Source organism: Muscardinus avellanarius (genome assembly GCF_963383645.1).
Source record: "Muscardinus avellanarius genome assembly, chromosome: 1".
NCBI classification, from domain to species: Eukaryota; Metazoa; Chordata; class Mammalia; order Rodentia; family Gliridae; genus Muscardinus; species Muscardinus avellanarius.
The window spans coordinates 145,043,109-145,068,250 of NC_137786.1; the positions used below are offsets into that span (position 1 = coordinate 145,043,109).

The following is a 25,142-nucleotide window of genomic DNA, read 5'->3' on the forward strand; positions in this document are numbered from 1 at the left end:
AACCCTGGAAACTGTCCTGTGACAATTAAGCTATGTCCAAAGGTGAGATGAAGTGACAATACCTAGCTAATTCCTCAGAGCCGCCATAGCAAGATATTAAAAACGTAAAGCCACTGCTGGCCCATGCTAACTGAATACTAAGGAAGCTACCCAAGATTAAGAGTGGAAGAAATCACAGAATAAACTGCTCGTAGTATGACGGTGTCAAGAGAGTACTTGTAGCCGGGCGTGGTGGCGCACGCTTGTAATCCCCACACTTGGGAGGTGGAGATAGGAGGATTGCGCAGGTTCAAAGCCAGCCACACTGGCTTAAGAGACCCTGTTTCAAAAAAAAAAAAAGAAATATATATATATATATATATATATATTTCTTTTATATACATATATGTATATGTATATATATATATATGTATGTGTATATATAATAGGTCTAGGAGTGTAGCCCGGAGGTAGAAGGGTTTCCAGGAACCCCAGTACCAGAAGAAGAAGAAGAAGAAGAAGAAGAAGAAGAAGAAGAAGAAGGAGGAGGAGGAGGAGGAGGAGGAGGAGGAGGAGGAGGAGGAGGAGGAGAAAAAGTACTTGTGATTCAGAACATTATTTATTTATTGTTCTCGAATTAGAGCCAGTAATATCATTGGTGGTACTTATTTAACTAATCTAGTACAGCTACCATTTGACCAGCACAGAAAATGAGTAGAAATCTTTGGTGTAGTAGTTAAGAAAATGGATTGCAATCAAGCACTACCAATTATGAGCTGTGTGAAGGTAAGTGACCTAACTTCTGTGATTTAGTTGTAAATTTAGGATAATAATAGTACCTACTTCATACTGTTGTTGGAAAATTAAGAGATGAAAAGAGTCCAGTAAATCTCATATACCATCATTCCATATTGATTTATGCTGTATGAAGAGACCATGCCAGCCAGATAGAAGCTAACTTTACAAAATACCAGACTGTGCGATTCCTAATTTTCAATTCTGTACCACAGGAAACCACCCAAGGAAAAGTAAGAAAGAAGGACTGATCTAGGAAACAAGAATTATCAGAAGCTTTGGGAAGATGTACATTGGTTACAACCATTATGGTAATGAGTACATGAAAACAAGAAAAACTAATTTAATAAGCAAATATTGTTAATGATGCATACATAAATGCTAAAATTTAAAATAACCATCTTACTAAATCAGAGGTTTGTGATATTACTAATGTATTATATTTTCAGATAATGACAATACTTGCTATGAAAATTACCCAGTGCATAATTTTATCTACAGTAATATTATGATTTACATACAAGAAAATTGTTTTGATACCCATGGTTCTATTATGTGGGTATTAATAACAATACTGTTTTGTATTTCTGGTTTTTAATAAATGAAAGCTGTAGCATTTAATCACATTTATTTATTACTCTGACCACAAACCAACCTATATTTAATAAGCTACTCGCATCTATAACCCATATAAATCTTCATCTATCAGCAATACTGACATTAATATACTACATCATTATACACTTAGCATGACTTCTATGAAAAGAGATACCCCATCTCCTCCTCCATTCTTCAATGTCTTAATGAATACTGCCATGAATAACTGGTGGAATACGTGTTTAAGTTACTGTGCCTACTTCCCATAACCACCTCTCTACCAATGTGCTCTAAGATACATAAACATGTGTCCTTCCCTCAGTAAATATTCTCATTCCTCATTTCTTTATATCACTTCAGAGACCAATTATATAATTAAGATGTATGAAGATGAAACCAAATTGAAAGGGAATAGAGTGGTAGGAAGCCTGTTAATCTAAATAAGTCACTACCTTTAGGACTTCTATTAGCAAAGGCTTTAATAAAATGCCTGCTTCCTTCAACCCAGCCACTGCTCCTACACCTCCCTTCCTTCACAAAGGTTTATCAGAGACCACGACTAACACCATTACTGGGGCTGGCGACTTCATGACTGAATTCTACTGGATCAGTGTAGCCTTATGGTTAGGTCAGTTCTTAAGGACCCTAGGTTACCTGGCCTTTTATCATTAAATCACATCAAATGATAGAATATTGATCACACAGTACCAACTGAGAGCATCATTATAATGTAACAAACCAAAGATAGAATCACAAACCGGTAAAAAGATATCAATAAATAATGAGCAAACTATTTGGGGTGATGGTAATGCTCTGTATCTTGATAAAAGTTTGAGTTACACAGGTTCATACTTTCTCATATGGGCACGTACAATAAAGTACATAAATTTCAGCCAGGCATGGTGGCGCATGCTTTAATCTCAGTACTTGAGAGGTTGAAATAGGAGGATCACAGGTTTGAGGACACCCTCAGCAAATAGTGAGACTTTCATTAACCTAGCAAGACTCTGTTTCCAAATAAGAAATAAAATCCATCTGAGTGTATAGTTTAAAGGCAGAATGTCTCTGGATTCAATCCCAGTACCACAAAATTAATTAATTAATTAAATGTCTGCCTCAAAAAAGAGTCCTATAAATGAATACAGAATCCTAATTAATGCCTTGCTAACTCACGTATATGGGGGAAATATAATGATGTAGGCAATCTACTCTGAAATGCACTCAATAAAAAAGATGGGTAGAGGAACAGTTACATGGTAAAGTAAATATTGTAAAAGTTTAATTGTATAATTTGGGTGATGTTCATGTCTCACAGTACACTTGCTACAACTTTGATGTATGCTTGAATCTTCATAATAAAACACAAGAGCATAGTCCTATAAACAGAAAGAAAGTTATGGAGCAATGAAAGCAAAAATTATAGACTAAAGGTCAAAGAAACTATGCTGCTAGAATCAGGTAATAGACCAAGTTGAGGATTATGAAAGTCCATGAAAACACTGAAATGATGAGACAAAATTTAGAGATATTTGCACATTTGACTTTTCATGGTTTAATCTTGGTTTCTAAAAGAGATGTGTGCCACCCCCAAAAAAGGGTTATTTTAGAAGAAATTTTAGATAAGACACTGGGAAAAAAAAAACTGTTAATATGGGTGAGAATAGATTTAACATATATTCCTGATAGGCTGTGGCTTTACTGATATTCCAGAATTATTCTTCATTATTCAAATATACATTATCGATTACTCTCAGTCACTGTAACAAATACCTAAAGCAATCAAGTTATAAGGAGAAAAGATATATGTTGGCTAACAGATCAGGTTTCAGTTGACCCTGTTGGTTTGGGTGAACAGGAAATCATGGTAGCAGCACAGGGTGGCGCAAAATGACTTGCCTTGTGGCCACTGGGCAAAAGAGAGCATGAAGAAGAGGCTGGGATCCCACTATCCCCTTCAAGAACATGCCCAATAACCTAAACTGCTCCCACTAGGCTCCACCTCTTACAGGTTCCACCACCTCGTGATGGCACCATGCTACATACCAAGTATATATCACATGAACTTTGGGGAACACATTAAGATCCAAACTATAGCACTATTTTTGTGAAGTACTAGAAATGAAATCCAGGGGCATCCTACCTCCAAGCTTCACTCCCAGCCCTATTTTTCATTCTTTATTGTGATCTCATTAAGTTGCAGATGGACTCACTAAGTGGCTGAGGCTGTCTGTGAACCCCGATTCTCCTGTCTCAGCCTCCCAAGTACATCTATTTGAAGACTTGTTTTTTTTGTTTTGTTGTTTTTTGGTGTGCATGATCTATATCGTGTGTGTGTGTGTGTGTGTGTGTGTGTGTGTGTGTGTGTGTTACTAGGGGCAGAATCCAGGGGCTTTCTAACCTCCAGGCTATACTTCCAGATCTATTTTTATATTTTATTTGGAAACAGGGTTTCACTAAGTTGCTGAGAGCCTCACTAAGTAGCTGAGGCTGGCTTCAAACCTGTGTGATTCTCCTGTCTCAGTCTCCCAAAGCACGGGGATTACAAGCGTGCGCCACCACGGCCAGCATCTATATCCTTTTTTAAGAAAAATTTAGAAAGTTTACTAAGTAGAAAAATCTATGCAAAAATCAACATAACTAGGCAAATACCAGAAAATGCTATTTTAAAGATAATTTATGACAGAAAAATAAATACACTGTCTAAGAAAAAAGTTAAAGTGAGGATGACTAAAACCCTGAAAAAAGATCTTAACATTGAAAGGCATGAAGAAAGCATAAATATGTGGAGATCTATGGTCTACCCATTAATAGAATAATGCAAATATAGTAATCTAGTTTGAATATCATTCTAAACAACTGTTAACAATTTTTTGGCTAATGTCTAATGAAGCACTGCTATTTTATTTATCAATTTCTAAATCTCTTTGTTAAAAATATTCAATTTTTCTTGCATCTCATCACTTATTTTTATTTGCTTATTTTTATAGTTTGGTGCATTTTCACTATTCGTCATACTGAGGTATAGAGTAAATATTCAATTTTTCTTGCATCTCATCACGTATTTTTATTTGCTTATTTTTATAGTTTGGTGCATTTTCACTATTCGTCATACTGAGGTATAGAGTAAATATTCAATTTTTCTTGCATCTCATCACTTATTTTTATTTGCTTATTTTTATAGTTTGGTGCATTTTCACTATTCGTCATACTGAGGTATAGAGTGATAGGAATATACCTGCACACACTTGCTGTGTTTCTCTCCAGATCTTATCGCACTCCCCTTCCCTGTATGTAACACTGACAATGATATTGATAATTTCATATACATACTCCATTGGATTATTTAAACTGTTACCTTCATAACATTTGTCATTTACATTTATCTTTTGTTATATAAGGTAATTTTATTATTTTCCTTTTTTAACAAAGCAAATTTTTTTTAATTTTATACAATCAATTTTATTACTGCTTAAAATGTTCTCTTGGTTTGTGCCACATGTTATACTTTCCTAATGAAGGGCTTTTTAAAAGTGAAATTAACTTTTTTAAACAAAGATTTTACCTTTTTCCTTTGGCAGTTCAACAATGGACCTCAAGAGATAGGAAAAGTGTTCATTAATACTTTATTTCTATTTATTCAGACATAAAAATATGAAGTATTTCTATTGCTAGGTGGGAGTTATATTGTGACTAGAAAAGTGTATTATGAGCAAAAGAACAAAACTTTGCAGTAGCCAAAAATAGGATGAGAGATTTGCAGCAAAGACATAAAACATAAAAATGCAACTTGCATTTAATTTTCACTTCTCTCAAAGTATTGTGATAGCCATGAGAAACTGCTTCAAATAACTTGGAAAATAAGAGAAGAGCCACCAGTAACAACAACAAAACTAATGGCTTTAAAAAGACATTGCTATAAAAAAAATTTTTAATGAAAAAAACCAGTAATGCTTGGTACATACACTACCATTAGATACCTTAAAAATAGAATATCATTAAAAATAGTATTTTAAATGAAAAGCAAAAACCACAAAAAGATTATAGCTAGAATTAAATGTAAAGATGCTCTAAAGATCGGACTTTTATTTCTCCTTAAAGTGATTCTTATATATGACAATGACTAATAGTTTGTAATAAAAACTACTTGAAAGTGGAAAAAATTTGCAGATGACATGATACTTTACTTAGAAGACCCAATGAACTCAACCAAAAGCTTCTAGAGCTGATCAACAAATTCAGTAAAGTATATGGACACAAAATCATTCTTATAAAAATCAGAAACTTGCCAGGCATGGTGGCACACGCTTGTAATCCCCGCACTTGGGAGGTGGAGACAGGAGGATCGCGCAGGTTCTAAGCCAGCCTCACTGGCTTAAGAGACTCTGTATCCAAATAAAATATAAAATAGGTCTGGAAGTGTAGCCCAGAGGTAGAAGGGTTCCATCCCCAGTACCACCAAAAAAAAAAAAAAATCAGAAACTTTCCTGTTAGCCAACATTAAATCCACTAAAAATGAAACACTTAATTCCACTTAAAAAGAAATCCGTTGAAAGCCGGGCATGGTGGCACACGCTTGTAATCCCAGCATTCAGGACACTGAAACCAGACGATCATGTTCACACATAGCTTCAGCTAATTAGTGAGGCCCTCCGTAACTTAGTGAGACCCTGTTTCAAAATAAAGGATAAAAAATAGGGCAGGGGATGTAGCTCAGAGGTGAATGCCTCTGGGTTCCATCCCAAGACCCACAAAAAAAAAAAAAAAAAAATTAAAAAAGAAGTAATCCACTAAAAAAACAAAAACACTTCCACTCAAGACATCTTACCAAAAAAAAAAAAAAAAAATCCTTAGGAATAAACCAAACCAAGGAGGTAAAAGGCCCCAAAAGGAAAATTATAAAACATTGAAAAAAATTAAATAAGACCTTAGAAAATTGAAAGATCATCCATGTTCTTGAATAGGCAGAATAAATATCATCAAAATGGTCATTCAACAGATTCAACACAATACATATTAAATTACAATGGTCATTCCTCACAGATATAAAAAAAATCAGCACTTAAATGAATTTGGAACAACAAATGACCTAGAATAGCGAAAGTAGTTCTCAACAAAAAGAACCATGTAGGACTTCCGGGAAGATGGCGACCGAGAAAAGCGGGGCTTAAGAGCCCTGCCAACAACCAATTTCCATTACCACAAAACCAGCGCCTTTCATAGCCAGAAAACACCATCACCAGAAAAACAAAAAATCCACCAGGCTCCAGAGAGAAAGCAGACTGAGAACAGAGCTCAGGGCCACAGAGGAGACACACGCGCCCGAGGACGCGGCAGCAGCGCCATACTGCCGGCGGCAGCGGCGAACTCATCGGATGCCTACAGCAAGCAGAGGTGAGCCGCTGAGGAACAGCCAGGCGGGATCTTTCAGCGCAGAGAGGATTTAAAGCTCCCAGTGGCTGAGCTCAGCACACGCTGCAGGGATTCAGAGTGGAAATCAAAACCAGAGAAGAAAAAATACACCAGCCTCATGGCCGAGGGCGTAGCCGCGGCGCCATATTGCCACCGGCGGCGGCAGCAGCAGTGAATTCGCTGAATCCAGCACAGCTACATCTGCGTACTCAAGAACAGTGAGTCAAATTGTGGGCCACAGAGGAGAAATCCCAGTACTGTACCTCACTGAGGTACTCACTTTACCCAGTGAGGGAGTGGTGGTGGCAGAGATACCACACCATAGGAGAACGTGCAACCTGGCACCCCCCATAGTTTAAAGCAGCCTCTATTGACTCCCTGGGTCAGAGACTCTGTGATAAAACCCAGTAAAGGAGTAGTGGGGTCTGAGATACTACTGACTCGAGATCCAGAACACCTTAAGTGAAGTCATAGTGACCCAAGGGAAGAACCCAGAGAAGGCACAAACATCCAAAATCATGGGAAAGAGGAATAATACTGGAGCAATGAATGCTGCCCACAACCCCACAACATCAGAACCTGATAAAACAGAAAATCAGAGATTTCTAGAAGATCAAATCAGGAAAATAACTGTAGAAATAATAGAGGTGCTTCGAAAAGAACTCAGAGAGAGCCAAAAAGAGATAAAGGATGCAATTAATGAAGTAAAGGCCTCAATTCAAAGCACAAACAACCGATTAGACCACATGGAGAACAGAATCTCGCTCTTAGAAGATGAGCAATCCAAAAATGAACGCATAGTTTCTAATCTCGGAAAAAATATCCGACAGCAGGAATCTGACATTGAAGAAATATGGGCCCATCTTAAGAGAGCTAACCTAAGAATAATTGGAATAGAGGAGGGAAAAGAAAGTGAAACCAAAGGGATCAACAATCTCTTCAAGGAAGTAATAGCAGAAAATTTTCCAAACGTAGAGCAAGAGGTTGATGCACAGGTCCAGGAAACTTATAGAACTCCCTTTAGACAGGATCGGAGAAGAGGATCCCCACGCCACATAATTGTCAAAATGACCAATGTGGAAGCCAAGCAGAGAATCTTAAAGGCAACAAAAACAAAGGGCCAAGTGACATTCAGAGGCAAACCAATTAGAATCACTCCAGACTTCCCAAACCAAGTCATGAGAGCCAGAAGGGCTTGGAGTAACATATTCCAAACTCTGAAAGAAAACAACTTCCAGCCAAAAATTTCCTACCCAGCAAAACTTTCTATCAAATTAGATGGAGAAATAAGAAGCTTCCATGACAAACAGAAACTGAAGGAATTTATGTCTTCAAAACCAGTGCTAGAGAAAATACTCAAAGAGATTAACTACAAAGAAGAAATAGGTAACACACACCAGAACCAGAGAAACAAGAGTTTCCATCCAACAGACAACTAAGATTGGTTATCTGTGGAGATTCATTATTTATGTTAGTCTTTTACCTATCTCTAAATTGTATTGTTTGCCTTTATTGTTATTAATTTTTAGGATTTCTAGTTGGGATATTAATATACCTTCAGATATAGCATTTGGAAATATTTTATCCAATTCTATTAGTAACTTTTAACTCTGTTTACATTGTCTTTGGATATACAATATTTTTTTTTTATTTTCTAGGGAGTTTGTATATTCTTCTGTTGCCTGTGCCATTGAAATCATATCCAAGAAATCACTCCCAATTTCAATGTTGTGAGGTTTTATGACCCAGATTTTCTTCTAAAAGTTTATAGTCTTAAGATTTATATTTAGGTCTTTTATCTATTTTGAGTTAATACTTGTATGTGGGATTAGGTAAGGGTCCAATTTTATTCTTTTCCATGTAATTATTATTTTTCAACAATATTTAGTTAAAAGATTATTATTTCCACCACCAAATGTTCGTGGAAACCTTGTCAAAAATAACTTGACAATATAGGGAAGAATTTAGCTCTAGGCTTGTATTTAACTCCAATGGTTTATATATCTGCCTTTAGAACAGTACTACACTGTTTCAATTATTGTAGCTTTATATGGTTTGAAATCAGAAAATATATATCTGCTAGCTTTGTTCTTTTTCAAGATCGTTTTGGGTATCTAGAATTCATATTCCATATTAGGATAGATTTTTTTCTGAAAAATAAATATATAAATATATGATAGTTTCAACAAAAAAACAGAAAAAAATATGCTCTGGTAAGAAAGAAAGCAAAAAGAAATATTGAAATGTTATCTTTAAATCATCAAAAGCTTGGCATCAGACAAATGAAACTGTTATGTGAGATTATCATTTTTAATTTTGGATAAATTGCTATAATACTAGATGTCAACCACTAAGCCAAGCATGGGAAGGAGGGATGGGGAGGGAATGGGGTGGGGATCGGGTGGGGGCTGACTGGACGATGTGTGCACGTATGTCTACCAAAGTTTGTATCCCACTATGATGTATGAATACAGTGCACCAATAAAATAAAATTAAAAAAAAAAAAAGAACCATGTAGGACGAATCACAATATCTGACTTCAAACTATATTACAAGACCATAGTAGTAAAAACAGCATGGTACTGGCACGAAAGACACATAGAACAATGGAGCAGAATAGAAGACTCAGAAACACACAAAGGCAATTGATTATTGACAAAGGGTCCAAAAACATACACTGGAAAAATGATGGCCTCTTCAACAAATGGTGTTAGAAAAACTTGTTAACCATATGCAGAAAAATGGAAATAAATCCCCCTTTCTCACCCAGCACAAGAGTCAATTCAAGATTAATTAAAGACTTGGAAATCAGAGCAGAGACCTTGTAGCTCCTTAGAGAGCATATGTCCAACCCTTCAACACATAGGCATAGGTAAAAACTTTCTCAACAAAACACCAAAAGCACAAGAAACTAAAAGGCAGATCAATACATGGGACTGCATGAAAATGAAGAGCTTTGGTACAGCAAAGTAAATTATCAATATCCTCAATCAAAAGCCAACAGAATTGGAGAAAAATTTTGCCAACAAAATCAAATCAAAACTACCCTGAGATTTCACCTAACTCCAACCAGAATGACAATCATTCAAAACACAAACAACAACAAATGCTGGCGAGGATGTGGAGAAGTAAGTACTCTGATACATTACTGGTAGGATTGCAAATTAGTGCAACCACTTTGGAAAACAGTATGGAGGATATTCAGAAGAATGGGAAAAAACTTACTATACGATCCAGCAATACCACTTCTGGGTATTTACCCAAAATAATGGAAATCAAACTACCAGACTAATGCTTGTGTATCTATGTTCATAGCTGCAAATTAACAATTGCCAAACTATGGAACCAGACAAGATGTCCATCAACAGATGAATGGATTACAAAACTATGGGATATGTACACATTAGAATTTTACTCAGCCATAAAGAAGAACAAAATTACAAAAGTATATCATTTACAGGGAAATTGATGGAATTGGAGAACATTATGCTAAGTGAGATTAGTCAGTCACCAAAAGTAAGAAATCGAATGTTCTCCCTAATATGTGGAAGCTAGGGCAAAAATAGATCATAAGAGGAACTCCAGAAGGAGAAGGAGAAACTATAGATAAACAAACAATGCGACTTAACTGAGGGGGGTGGAAGGGGGAAGGGGGAAATTCCCTAATGTGCATGATGTACATTCTCAAAAACTAAGCCAAATATGGGATGGAGGGAAGAGGGAGGGAATAGAGAGGGAACTGGGTAAGGGCTAAAGGACTGATGTGTGCATGCCTCTACCATCTTTTATCACATTAAGATGCATGACTACAATGCACCAATACAAAAAAAGGTAAAAAAAAAAAGTTTACATTTACCTATCTCATGTTTTAAAGTTTAACAGAAGACACACTATAAATACCTTGGGCATATGCCTAAATTTGAGGATAAAAGAATTCAAGAGCAAGATGAAAGTCCTAGCTGTCTCCACCGGGCTCTCAGGAGCCCTCATCTCTGGAGTAAACTACTATTTAAATGTTAATTACATTAACATTTTAGGCAGACTCAGTATTCACTTTTTAAGCCATTGAGTATACCCTATTGAACTCCATGGTTATCTTGTTTTGTTGTGCCTAATAAATTTTAATCTCCATGATTAAAACTATTTTATGATTTAAAACTATTACAACTATTAATAAAACCATTTCTATTACATGTGTATTCCCAGAGGAAGGCACATAGGAAACATTCAAGAAATAGTTCTTGAAAGAATTAGTGCAAATCTATATATTTGTCCCTTCTTTTTCTACTTATAACCATGAGTCAAATCTTATCCCTATTATTTTTAAATTAGAAACCCAAATATTAGATTAATTTGACAATTGTTTAAAATTGCTTTTATTTTTTTCTTGTGGTACTGGGGATTGAACCCAGAGGCATTTTACCTCCGAGCTACACCCTCAGCACTATTTTTCATTCTTTATTTTTAAACAGGATGTCACTAAGCTTTGGAGAGCCTCACTAAGTAGCTGAGGCTGGCCATGAACCTGTGATCCTCCTGTCTCAGCCTCCCAAGTACTGGGATTACAAGTGTGTGCAACCAAACACAGTAAGTTGCATAATTTTAATACAAGAATTCGATTTTATTCACATCCTATAATGCTCAGTTGATTCTGTCCAAACTGCCTTAGGGGCATTTATCATCATAATCTGGCTCAATATTTGTGTTTTAAATTTCTATCCATTTAGGAAGAATACTTAAGAATCATTAATTTAAGAAATTCGTATAGGTTTGCAACTTTTTAAAATCCACTATCCATTAAGATTGTTTTTTGAAGCCGGGCGTGGTGGCACACTCTTGTAATCCCTATGCTTGGGAGGCGGAGACAAGAGGATCACGCAGGTTCGAAGCCAGCTTTGCTGGCTTAAGAGACCCTGTTTCCAAATAAAAAAATATAAAAGTAGGTCTGGGAGTGTAGCCCAGAGGTAGAAGGGTTCCAATCACCAGTACCACCTTAAAAAAAAAAAAAAGATTGTTTTTAGACTTTATCCTGATACATAGTTTGATAAGTTTTAAAAATGTTTTCACATCCAGATATAAATTTTCAAAACTGAATATGCTATTTTAAGCTCTAAGGTCTACCCTACTTCCCTTCTGATGAGTAACACAGATGGATGAATTTGTATGAAATATTGACTTGTTACTTTAGATTGATATTTTATGAATTATGTCTAGAAAATGACATAGAAATCTTCCAAAATGTTAACATTATATAGATAATTCATATTTATTTTAATTTGTGTGTGTGTGTGTGTGTGTGTGTGTGTGTGTGTGTGTGTTGCTAGGAATTGAAACCAGAGACATTCTGCCTCCAAGTTACACACCCAGCCCGATTTTTTATTCTTTACTTTAAAAGAGGATCTCACACTAAGTTTAGAGGGTCTCACTAAGTACCCGAGGCTTAAGTACTGGGATTACAAGCGTGTGGGTAATAATCCATATTTATTTTAAATATAAAATCAAATGAATGAATGCCTGTATTTCTTCTTCGTTAATTCTTTTGTCAACAGTTGATTAATTCTTCCGATTATCTTATGAAACAAAAAAGTGAATATCTTTTTCTTCTATGAGATTATTAATAAGGCCATGCCTTATTTTTGAGTCTCTAAAGTGCAAATCTAGTGCATAATGTGTTGAAAACAGATAATGAATGATGCGATGTATGGAGCAAAAATGCTAAAGTATTTATTATAAAATATTCATGATTCATTTAAAAATAATTTTTAACAGACCAACATAAATAAGTAAACAGTTAATTTTGCCTTGCCTGTTCCTTTCCCCTTTTTCTATGCCCCCCCCATGAACAAACACTACATAGACATGCAGAAAAATAAAACACAACTTCACTGGCATTCCCAACACATTCTACATAATGTTTCTTGATAGCTGAATTCCTCCTTCAAGATTCCTAGTGCCTAAATTCGCAAACTTGCCTTGATATGCAAATTTTCAGAAACGGTTTCACTTAATAAATTCTCTTCCTGAGTATATGTACCTGCCATCCTAATTACTGAATGCCTAAGAAAATTAACTTTCAAATATAACTCCAATACACAGTTTTTATTTCCTTGTATTGTTTCTCTTATTCCCCAACAAATCCTTATTCAAAACCTTAAGCACATTTCTCATCCTTAGTTAAAGTATGCACACATTTTTTAGGGGGAGAAAGTAGTAAGGAATAAACCAGGGGCTCTCTACCTCTGAACCCATGGGCATTCTCAGCCCTTTTGATTTATTTTTATTTTGAAACAGGGTCTCGCTAGGTTTCCCAGGCTGGCCTCCAACTTGCAATTTTCCTGTTTTAAGTTTCCTAAAGGCTGGGGTAATAAGCATGTACCACCATGCCCAGTTAGTTTCTTGTTGGAATTAACATAAATTTCTTCCTGACTTTAAAAAGTCTCTTTATAGAATTTTAGCCTAATAATCATTTAATTTTTTCATTGCCTCCAACAGTCTAGATAAAATTTACATTTCTGCTCCCCGCCCAAGCCATCTTTGGTTTTTTCATGTCATTTCCTCACTTTAAGGCTCATCCACATCTAAGTGTCATGATCAGATGAATATCTTTGTCTTAAATGGTTCCTTTTGCCTTCTCAAATGTTTATAGCACTGGAAACCATGAAGGAAATTTTCATAGCTCTCTATATATTCACAACCACAGGACATTTTTTTTACTTTACCCCTTCCTCTGTGTGTGTGTGTGTGCGTGTGTGTGTGTGTGCGTGTGTGTGTGTGTGTGTTACTGAGGATTGAACCCAGAGGCATTGTACTCTGAGCTCCACTTCCATCCCTTTAAATTTAATTTTGAAAAATGGTCTTGCTGAGGTGTTGAGGGACTCGAGGACATTTTCTTTGGTTCACTTTAATTTCATAGGGATCCAGTTTGAGGTGACTATAGCCATCAAGTTGTAACCACAGTGATTGACCCTGAGTACATTTGGACTGTCTTTCCATACATAGTTTTTCAGCATAAGTGGAAAAATAAGAGTGGTAAATAAAGCATTGAGTGGATCATGATACCATCAGTGCCAAGAATGTGTCTCAGTTCTCTATCATTAGGTTGACACTAAGCAGGCACATTTCAGCCTGGATAAACTCACTTTTTCCTCACCATGACATAAGCTCCCTCCTTCTGACTTAACTTTCAGGGATTCACTTGTCTTAATGCCACTCCAGACAAGCTTCTGTTCATCAGTGCCCAATAAATTCCACACTGTGCAATCCTAGATCTGCCTGCCTCTTTCTTCAACTTCAAGGCAACTTGTACTCTGCTTTCATACACTAGAACCAGGATTCTCCAGAATAGTTTTCTAGGCTGTGTAGTGAGTGTTCTGTTTTTCTGGCCAGGAAGTACAAATTTGCTCAACACAAAGACCCTCCAAAACAACAGAGACACTTATAGTGACAAAATCTCAGATATTCTCTACTCTTAAACAAAATCATGAAACCAGTCATATTTTACTTTAGGGATCCAATTTTAACCTGCCACTTTTAATAAATATTATTTATTAGGAAGCAGGCAGATGAAAGAAATTTAGAACAGAGCCTGATACATTTTTACTTATTTCTTAGGTTTAAAAAGAATGACAATATTGATTTCATTTCTAATTTGTGTCCAAATTGATTATATCAATTTCTGTTGTCTCCTACAACTTTTGGAACTCTTCTAGAATTTATCAGTTTTAAAAACTATAGACAAGACATCAGTAACATAGGAAGAGAGGTTCATTTGTTCCATATAGCCATTTAGTTAACATGGGCAGGAAGACTACATACAAGAGGCAATAAAGTGGTTAAGAACTAAGTTAGAACACCTGAGGCAGAATTCATGAAACTATTGGAAACAATATACAGTAAAATACACATCTTTTGGGGCAATATCTAAGTCATCTTCATCCACATCACCCTCCTTGTAAGCAATAAAACTGACTCAGTAGGATGGTATCAGAATATGCTTGAATAAAATGGAATAGTATAAAAAATTCAGTAATATTTAACTATAGGTTTTCCCAAAAATTCTAAAGTTGGCTCCACTGATTAAAAACATAAATTTGCTTGTCAAATTAGTTATTGTGGAGCAGAGTTGCTATAAATTCATTTATTATAAATGTCTGAAGGATTAAAGATGGCAGCATAGAGGGAGCAGCATACCTGAGGCACTCTGAGACTCAGAACTCAATCACAGTAAACACTGCTTCTTGACAGCGAAAGAAAAATAGAACTCAACAGAAGAATGACAAATGTGGTGGAACTGGACACAGCACAGACAGAAGAGGACTGAAAAGAGTCCCACATATTTCACCAGATGGGTGGAGGTGGAGCCATTTTGGCAGGCTTTTATCCACTTGTAGAAAAATGGAATTAAATCCTTACCTCTCACCCTGAATAGCAGACAATTTGAGATGTACCAAAGACCTGGAAATTAGACGAGAGACTTTAAAGCTACTAAAGAAGGGTAAATGTCAAACATTCCAGCATATAGGCACAGATAGAAATGTCCTCAAAGAGACCCTCAAAGCTCAAGAAATTAAAACAAAAATAAATGGTATGACATTAAACAAAAAATTATTTGCTCACCAAAGGAAACCATCAAAAGCTTAAAGAGAAAGCCTATAAAAATGGTAGCTCTTTGCCAGCTAACCCTCTGCTAGAGCAGTAATATCTAAAATATTCAAAGAACTTAAAAGACTTTACACTAAAAATAATTATTATAACCCAACCAAGAAATGGGCAACTGAACTACAGACCTCACAAAAAAAGAGATACAAATACCCAATAAAGACATGAAAAATGTTCAAAATCATTAGCAATCAGGAAAATGCAAATCAAAACTACACTGAGATTCCACATAACCTCAATTAGAATGGCAATCATCGGGAAGTCAAAAAACAATAAATGCTGGAAAGGATATGGGGAAACTGGAACTCTTCTACACTGTTGGTGGAATTGCAAATTAGATCAGCCACTATGAGGATCAGTGTGTAGATTCCTCAGAAAACTAAGAATGGATCCAGCATATGATCTGGCTATACCACTTATAAATATCTTTTCAAAAGGTCTGAAATCAGAGAATTACAGTAATATATGCATATCCATGTTCATAGCAGCACCACTCGCAATAGACAAATTATGAAACCAACCCAGATGTCAATCAACATATGGACAGACCTGGACAACATTTTTGCTAAGTGAGATTAGCCCGTCACAGAAATAGAAGGGTTATATGCTTTTTCTAATATGCTAGGAAATATGCTTTTTCTAATAAACTAGGAAATAATCAGGACACAGAGGAGCTCTATATATTGGAGGAGAAACTTCAATGGAGCAATGATGGTGAACTAGGGGAAGGGGAGAGGAAGGCAGGATCTCAAGGAATTACTTCCATCGATATTATGAACATATGGAGAGTACCGATGTCAATTCAGTGTTCTGTATTGGGAAGTGGGGGGAATGAGGAGGGAGTCAGGGATTTTTCCCACCAAATGTTGTGTGAGTGATTTATATAATTTGCACTAGGATGTGAGACTATAATGCACCAATAAAGGCATTATAAAATATAAGAGTAAATGCTATATTTATGAGCTATTCAGTACAATACCAATTCTGAAAGAATATACAAACAAATGTTCATGTATAGTCTAGATTATAGAAACAAAACATATGATTTAAAGCCTTCAAGAAGAACTATTATAATGAAATTAAGATATACACTAAATTCAAGCTGGGTATGGTAACTGGTTAGCCATTTTTGACATAGTACCTTAAGACATGTTAGATTTGTCCTCTCAACACTGAGCTAAGGTAATCACTGCTATAAGTTACTCATAAAACCCACATATGACATTTTTCTTTTTTTAATTTTTATTGGTATATTGTAGTTGTACAACTTAATGAAGTACAAGATGGTAGAAGCATACATGAACACATCACCCAATTAACCCTTACCCAAAATAAAAATTAAAATAGTGATGGGTGTATGGGTTAGAGCTAGAATGCTGGGTTTGATCACCAGTATACAGACACACAGACACAAACACACACACACAGACACACACACACACACACACAGGACCCTACTGTTATTGGCAGGTGTAGTGGTACACACTTGTAATTCTAGTACTTGGGAGGCTGAGACAGGAGGATGCAATGTTCACATCTAGCCTCAGCTACTTAGGCCCTCCACAACTTAGTGAGACCCTGTCTTAAAGAATAAAAAATAGGACTGGGAGTGTAGTTTGGAGGTACAATGCCCCTTATTTCAATCCCCCAGTGCCAGGGGGGAAAAAAAACTGCCATTATAGAACTTAAAAGGATGAAAGAATCCTTCAAGACCACTTGAAAAAATAATAATGTGTATGAGCTTATACAGGCACACCCATACACCAGGAAGTTCAAAGAGAATTTCCAGATTATAGAGCCAATATCAGCAAAGTCAAAGCGGGAATCCAATCATTCAAAATATAGTCTGTGTTCCTACCTTGATACCATATAAAATAAGAGTATTTTAAATGGGAACATCTGGAGACTAGACCTTCCTCTGAGAATCATACTTTCCTAAGCAACACTGAAAGATATCATAAAATGTAAAATTAGAGCCGATCAACAGATGCTTTCTTTAAAATGCAAGAATCCTTCAAATAATTAAATTCTTTTTTCTTTCATGGGACCATAAATAGGCTCTAAACCTAATTTCTAACTTTTTCTCTTTCAAAGGCAGAGCATACCTCATAAAAAAAGAATTATATTCTTTGATGCTCTCGTTTTTTACCTTCACAAATTATATGCTGCATCTGTAGCAATTAATATAATTTCCATCTGTTCCCTCTGAGCACTTAATTACTTTAAAAAGTTTAACAGCCATTCGAAGCTGTTAACAGATTCATACTTATTATTTGTTTATTTTTTCTCACCTTACAATGAACTCTTGCTAGTTTACCAATAAATTGTTCACACTAAAATGGCATATTCTGAACAAATAAAATTTTCATTTAAAAAAACAACAACGGGGGGGGGGGGGATCACAATTCCCAAAGAATTTAAATGAAAGTTTTTACTAGTCCCCACATTCCATATATTATATTGCTCATCAACTATTTGTTCTCCTTCCTACCTAAATATATTATATTGCTAATCAGCTATTTATTCACCTTCATAGAAATGAGAGATTCTTTTTCATTTCTAATAAGATATACTATGCCTTTGAAAGAGAAAATATTAGAAATTAGGTTTTGAGCCTATTTATGACCCCAAGAAAGAAAAAATAATTTAATTATTGGAAGGATTCTTTCATTTTAAAGAAAACATCTGTGACATACATAATAGAAACTTTAGGAAATTATCAATAAGCTTGGAATTATTCATCCAAAGGCAGATTTCTGTTAAGATTTACCACTGGCCATCTTTTAGACTTCTCACCTCCTAATCTCAGCCCTTTGATAATATTTACCATGGTATTTCTTAGTCTGTATTTTATTTTCAATAGATTCTTCTATTCCATTTCTCACTGTTATCTATTCTCATATGAATTTGCTTAAATAGCACAAAAATAAACATATATTTCACATTTCATTTGATCAATTACTTGTTGAAACAATTAATTCGTTGCCCCTAAGGGAAATAAAATGTGATCTAAGAATAAGAAATGTCTGACAAGGAAATCAGGGTCACTGTGGGTTGCCTTGACAATGAGCTTACATAATTAAATAATCACTGGACCATTCTCTCTACTCCCAGCAGGGGAGATTGCAATCATGCTTAGCTTCTGACAGGACCCTGGCTCCCTCCCTGGGAAGGACAAACCCAGGCCCCAAGTCTTCATATGCCAAACAGATAAATTTCTCAGATGACTGAAGGAACCTACAACTATAATGTCTGGTTCCCACATATTTTCTGTGATTGTGCACTGATACATTACTGAACTAGAATGAAAATCTGTTCAATGGGTTGCCCAAACTCTGGCATTCCTCCTTTTCCCAATAATGCTTACTCTGGACACTGCATAATTTGTCATAAGCTGCGATTCATGACAAGCCCCAATCTAGATATTTAGTTGACAAATCAAGAAGTTAATAAACTCCTCATATCAAATTACAGATGTCATGTGTTAGAGAGATGCCAGGCTACATGTTTTATATTTAATTTACTCATCGCAATTCCTCTTTAGGGGGACTGTCTGCATTTTATAGATGATTAAACAATTATTCAGGTAAAAAAGAGACCCAGGCAGGCTATAAACACAGATTTATCAAACTTCAACATCCATACTCTCAAACTCTGATGCTGGTGCTATTTTCTGACATAGACAATTCTGCTGACTAGAATAAACTCCAGGAACACTGTTCATAGAGAGAATTTAGTCTATTTATCATATGCTGAAGCCCATAATCCTCCTCTAAGATAAGTACAAGGTTTCTATATGAACAAATCTTTCAACAAAAGATTTGCTAAAAAAAGAAGACATGTTGGGCTGGGACACATATTCCTATTTTGCTTATCTATTTTTAAAAAATTATTCCAACAGAAAACAATAGGGGGAAAAACTATTTATCCCTAAATAAAATAAGTAATTGATATTGGTCAAAAATCCCAATCTAAATTTTTTTTTCCAACATCCAGTAATTCCTCGCATTGCCTATGCTAATTCTGAAAACAAAGAGAGATTGAATTTTTTTCTGCCACTCTAGGAAAAAGACAACAGTAATTATCGATAGAGGTAATAAAGTTGGAGGAAGAAACAGGAGAGGTAATAAGAATTTGGTGACAAGCTTCAGGGGTAACTATAAGTCAAAAGACAGCATGTATAGAACAAAATAGAAAGGGAAGAGGACAGCAGCGCAGCACTAAGACAGTTACAGTGATAAAAGGAGACGATCAGAAAACAAAAACTGTAGAAAAGGAAAAAACAAGGAAGAGAAAAAGCTCTAAAACAAACTTCTCTCGTGACTGCTGATTTGTCGCAAAAACATTGCACCATCCGGTCAAACCATACTCCCCCCAACACACTCCCAAACTATCAACTCTAGATGAGGGAAATAAATTTAATAAAGAAAATACAAAATTTCTTAAACAGGCATTAACAGGATGCAAAATAACTACCACCCATTTCCTAAATATCTTCTCTATAACACAATGTTGGAAATACAAAACTAGAAGTGGAGAAGCCCAAAGTTTATAGAAACATAAAAACTAATCTTTGGCACTCAGTGCAGTGACTTCCAACTTAATATGCTATCACTGACCAGTATTGTTTACAACATATTCTAAACTACTTCTTCCCCAAAGGTTTTAATTATTTAAGGCATATGATAATTTTATGCTTTTGATGTAATGATATATTTATAGATAATAAAAATAATACAAATATACATGGACACATTACTTGGTGTATTTCTCTCCATATATATGTATATATATCATATAATAATTTGAAAATTTAGCTTATTCTTTAATAAGTGAAAATAAAGATGCTCCTAATAAAATATTTATATCAATATTTATATCATTTTGAAAATTTTCAACTTCAATCAAATGAGGTAAACAGGTTGAACTGAGGGGAATACTATTAAAATGCAATTAATTCTCTACTACTAGTTCAAGAAGTCTGAAGTTACGGTATTATGAAATTTTGCCTCATTAACTCCAAATCTATGATGCTAAATGTCAAAACTTCCTAATAAAGATTAAAACTTCCATGAAGTAAGTTGATTAAATTAGTCATTGGTATTAGCTATCTGAACACCTTCAAAAAGGCTCATTAGATGAAAAGTATACTGCACAGCTAATTTCCAGTCTGCCTTGGAATGGGCTGCCTACTTTAGGAATAATAAATAAACTGTTCCTCAATGTTTTGTCACTGAGGGAAAAAAGTTCCACCTTGATAACAGTATTAAATAAGTTTGCCCTTATGCAGAGAAGCATGCATGAATATTGGCCCAGAAGGACAAAGAGTAGAGGGACATGATTATGTGTGATGTGCCTCAGTCCAGATCTGTCAGTTTCCAGTGTTGCCTTCCCTGAACTTCATCATATTAGCATTCCTGAAATTTACTTTGAAGATGGGTATTACCATTAATAAGTCAAAGTTACTATTTTATGTATTGTAGGATAATCAAAATGCTAGGAAAAGCTGTGCTTCTCTGAAGTTACAGAATGCTATCTCTTTAAAGATGAGGTGTTTCTCCTTTCATTTTGGCAGTCAACAGACTTCAGGGCCAAATGCCTGATCCACATTTAAGAACACTGTAGCGAGGCTTGGTGATGCACACTTGTAATCCCAGCAGTCAGGAGGCTGAAACTGGAGGATCACGGTTCGAGGACAGCCTCAGCTACTTAGTGAGGCCCTCCGCAACTCAGTGAGACCCGGTTTCAAAATGAAGAATAAAAAATTGGGCAGGGGGTGTAGCTCAGAGGTCAAATGCCCCTGGGTTGTATCCCCAGGCTTGCAAAAAAAAAAAAAAAAGAACGCTGTACAATTTTGCATAACCAGCATATTAAATTTCCAACCTCTCTCTGTACAAGATGTACATTCACAAACATATCAAAGTTAATTACTAAGCCAAACATAAGAAGGAAAGAGGGAGAAGTGAATGGAGTAGAAAATTGGGCTAAATGAGTAATATGTGCATGTATTCCTCTACCATCTTGTACTCCAGTAAGATGTATGACTACAACGCATGAATAAAAAAATTAAAAATATAAATAAAAACAAATATTATCAAAAGAAAATAAAGAAAAAAATTCCCATCATTCATTTCTATTCTGCTTACATTTTGCATGCCCTGTTTTCTATTTTAATGGAATATATTAAAATATTTTAGGCTATTCTAAGTTTTATTTGGAATCAAAAGGGATAAAATAATGAATTTTAAAAGAAGCTTATTTACTGAGTTAACAAACATTACTATACTCCATGTGTTATTTTTCTGTTACTGAAAAAAAATCCCTGAAAAAATAAACTTAAAAAAAAATAGAGCTGGGCATGGTGACGCACACTTGTAATCCCAGCATTTGGGAGTCTAAGACAGGAGGATCATGGTTTGCAGACAGCCTCAACTACTTAGTGAGGCCCTTTGCAACTCAGTGAGCCCTGTTTCAAAATAAAGAATAAAAAATAGGGCTGGGAATGTAGCTCAGAGGTAGAATGCCCCTGGGTTCCATTCCCTGTATCAGAAAGAAAGAAAGAAAGAAAGAAAGAAAGAAAGAAAGAAAGAAAGAAAGAAAGAAAGAAAGAAAGGAAGGAAGGAAGGAAGGAAGGAGTATATTTTGCTTCATAGTTTTGGAGGTCTCATTCCATGACTGATTGATTGGCTACTTTGCTGTGGGCAGTACATGATGGTAGGAGCACATGATGTGGCAAAACTAGTCATTTCATGGTGAGCTGGAAGTAATGAGAAAAGGAAAGAGAAAAGTCAGGCGACTCCTATAATCACCCCCAGTAACCTAACCTCCTATTAGAGCCCACATCTCTGATTGGTTCTACCACCTCCCAATAGCACCATAGGCTGGGAATCAAACCTTAACACATGGATCTTTAGGGGACATTCAAATCATGGCAATTTACATACATCCTAGGTGCTTGGGATATCATGGAGATTGCATTAGAGTGGGAGAACAAACACACATGACAAGTATACCACGGGGCTACTATGTGCTAGAGATGAGGCAGTGTAAAGGGCTAGGAGTGACTAGGCAGTATAATGTAACAGTTTTAGATGAGGGAAAGCCTCTAGAAAGGGGCACTTGGACAAAAAATCAAAATGACATGAAGGAGTAAGTCCTGCAATGATCTAGATAGAGGGCCAAGTAGAGAAAACAGTGCATAGCAAGGCCCACAAAAGGAAATTCATTTGTTCTTTTCAAGAAGCAGTAAGTTGAAAAAAGATGCTCTCTGGCTTCCGGCCTCCATGATGTGAGAATGACTTCCGGCCTCAATGATGTGATATCAACTTTGGGCCATCATGAGTGGGAGCAGCTTCCATTCTCCATGATATGGGAGTCACTTAAGTCTTCCATGGTGTGGGACCAGCTTCCGCCTACAATGATGTGAGAGTGGCTTCCATCTTCCATGGTGTGAGAGTGACTTTCAGCCTCCATGAGGTGCAAGCTACTTCTGGCCCCCATGGTTTCAGAGCAACATCTCTCCACATTCTCTCCCACTGTAGCCACTGACATTTATGCTATAAAGCTGGCACTACACTATACTACAAAACCATAGTAATAAAAACAGCATAGTACTGTCACAAAAACAGATACAAAGACCAAGGAAGCAGAATAGAAGACTCAGGAACAAATCCACACACAGCCAATTGATTTTTGACAAAGGGGCCAAAAACATACACTGAAAAAAAAAGCCTGTTCAACAAATGGTGTTGACATAACTGGTTAACCATATACAGAAAAATGAAAATAAACCCCACTTTCTCACCCTGCACAAGAGTCAATTAAAGATGGATCAAAGAGATGGAAATCAGACCAGAGACCTTGTAGCTCTTTTAAGAGAGCATACGTCCAACCCTTCAATACATAGGCACAGGTAAAAACTCTCTTAACAAGACCCCAAAGGCACAAGAAATTAAAAGGAGGATCAATACATGGGAATGCATTGTACTGAAGAGCCTCTGTGCAGCAGAGGAAACTATCAAGAACCTCAACAGAAAACTGACAGAATGGGAGAAATTTTTTGCCAACTATTCTTCTGAGGACTATTATCTAGAATGTACAGAAAACTCAAGCAACTCATGGCTAAGAAAATAAATAACCCAATCGTAAATGGACACGTGAACTATATAGACACTTCATAAAAGAAGAAATTCAAATGGCTAATAAATGTATAAAAAAAGTTCAACATCATTAACAATACGAGAGATGGAAATCAAAAGTACCCTGAGATTTCACCTAACTCCAATGTGAATGGCAATCATTCAACATACAAAACAACAACAAATGCTAGTGAGTATGTGGAGAAGTGGGAACTCTAATAACTTGTTGGTGGGAATACAAATTACTTTGGAAAACACTGTGAAGGATCCTCAGAAAAATAGGAATGAATGCACCATATGATCCAGCAATACGACTCCTGGGAATCTACCCAAAAGAATGAAAACCAAACTAGCAGACTAATGCACACATATCTATGTTTACAGCCACATGATTCACAATTCTCAAACTATGGAACCAACATAGATTTTCATCAAAAGATGAATGGATGCCGGGTGTGCTGGCGCACACTTGTAATCCCAGCATTCAAGAGGCTGAGACAAGAGGATCGAAGTTCATAGACAGCTTCTACTACTTAATGAGGACTTTTGCAACTCAGTAAGACCCTGTTTCAAAATAAAGAATAAAGAAATGGGGCTGGGGGTATAGCTTGGAGGTAGAATGCCCCTGGTTTCCATCTCCAATACCGAAAAAAAAAAAAAAGAATGTATTACAAAACTATGGGATATGTATACAATGGAATTTTACTCCACCATAAAGAACAAACTATGTCTTTTTAAGGGAAATGTATTGCACTGGAGAACTTTATGATAAGTGAGATTAATCAATCACCAAAAGTAAAAAATCAGATGTTCTCCCTAACATGCAGAAGCTAGGAGAAAAAAAATGAGTCACAGGAAGAACTCTAGTTGAAGAAGGAGGAACCTTAGATGAGTAAAGAAGTCTACCTAACTGAGGGTGATGGGAGGAGGAAAGAGGGAGACTTCCTAAACATATCAAAGTCAATCACTAAGCAAAGTAAGAGATGGAGGGAGGGGGTAAGCAGTAGGGTGGGAAGTGGGGAAGGGGTAAATGAGTGATGTGTGCATGTATGCCTCTACCATCCTGTACCTCATTAAGATGTATGATTACAATGTACCAATAAAAAGGTCACATTTGTTTTAAGACCTAAACAACCAAAAATCAACATTTCACAAGCTTCATTAAATAAAAAATAAACATGACATGATTACAAGTAGAGACTGGATAGAAGGAAGACCCTCTAACTTAGCCTGCAAATAATCTTTACATAAGAAATAAATTTAAAAATTAGAAGTAAGCATGCCTTACTTATAATACAAAGACAACACCACCATTTTTTATTCTTGAGCCTCTCACACGGTTTTTAAAATGACTCTTCAAATAGCAATTTAAAAGAAAAACGACTTCTTATAATACACTGATAATAACTGTTAGGGAAATTATAATATATCAATGAATTTGTTAAAGAAATGCATGAAACCAATTCAAATTTACTAAATGTCCACAATCCCACTGTTCCCTATCCCGTCTGATTTGCTAGAGTAATGTTAATTTTCTTGGTATATACATATTTAACCTACTGATGA

The 25,142-nt window shown here is 35.9% G+C and overlaps 1 protein-coding gene across 1 annotated transcript in view; it reads right to left on the reverse strand.

Annotated features, from left to right (window-relative positions):
• DDX10 (DEAD-box helicase 10) overlaps nucleotides 1–25,142 on the reverse strand; it is a gene marked incomplete at its 3' end in the record, with an annotated part of 271,866 nt that overhangs the window by 114,135 nt on the left and 132,589 nt on the right. The gene's annotated exons all lie outside the window — the stretch shown is intronic.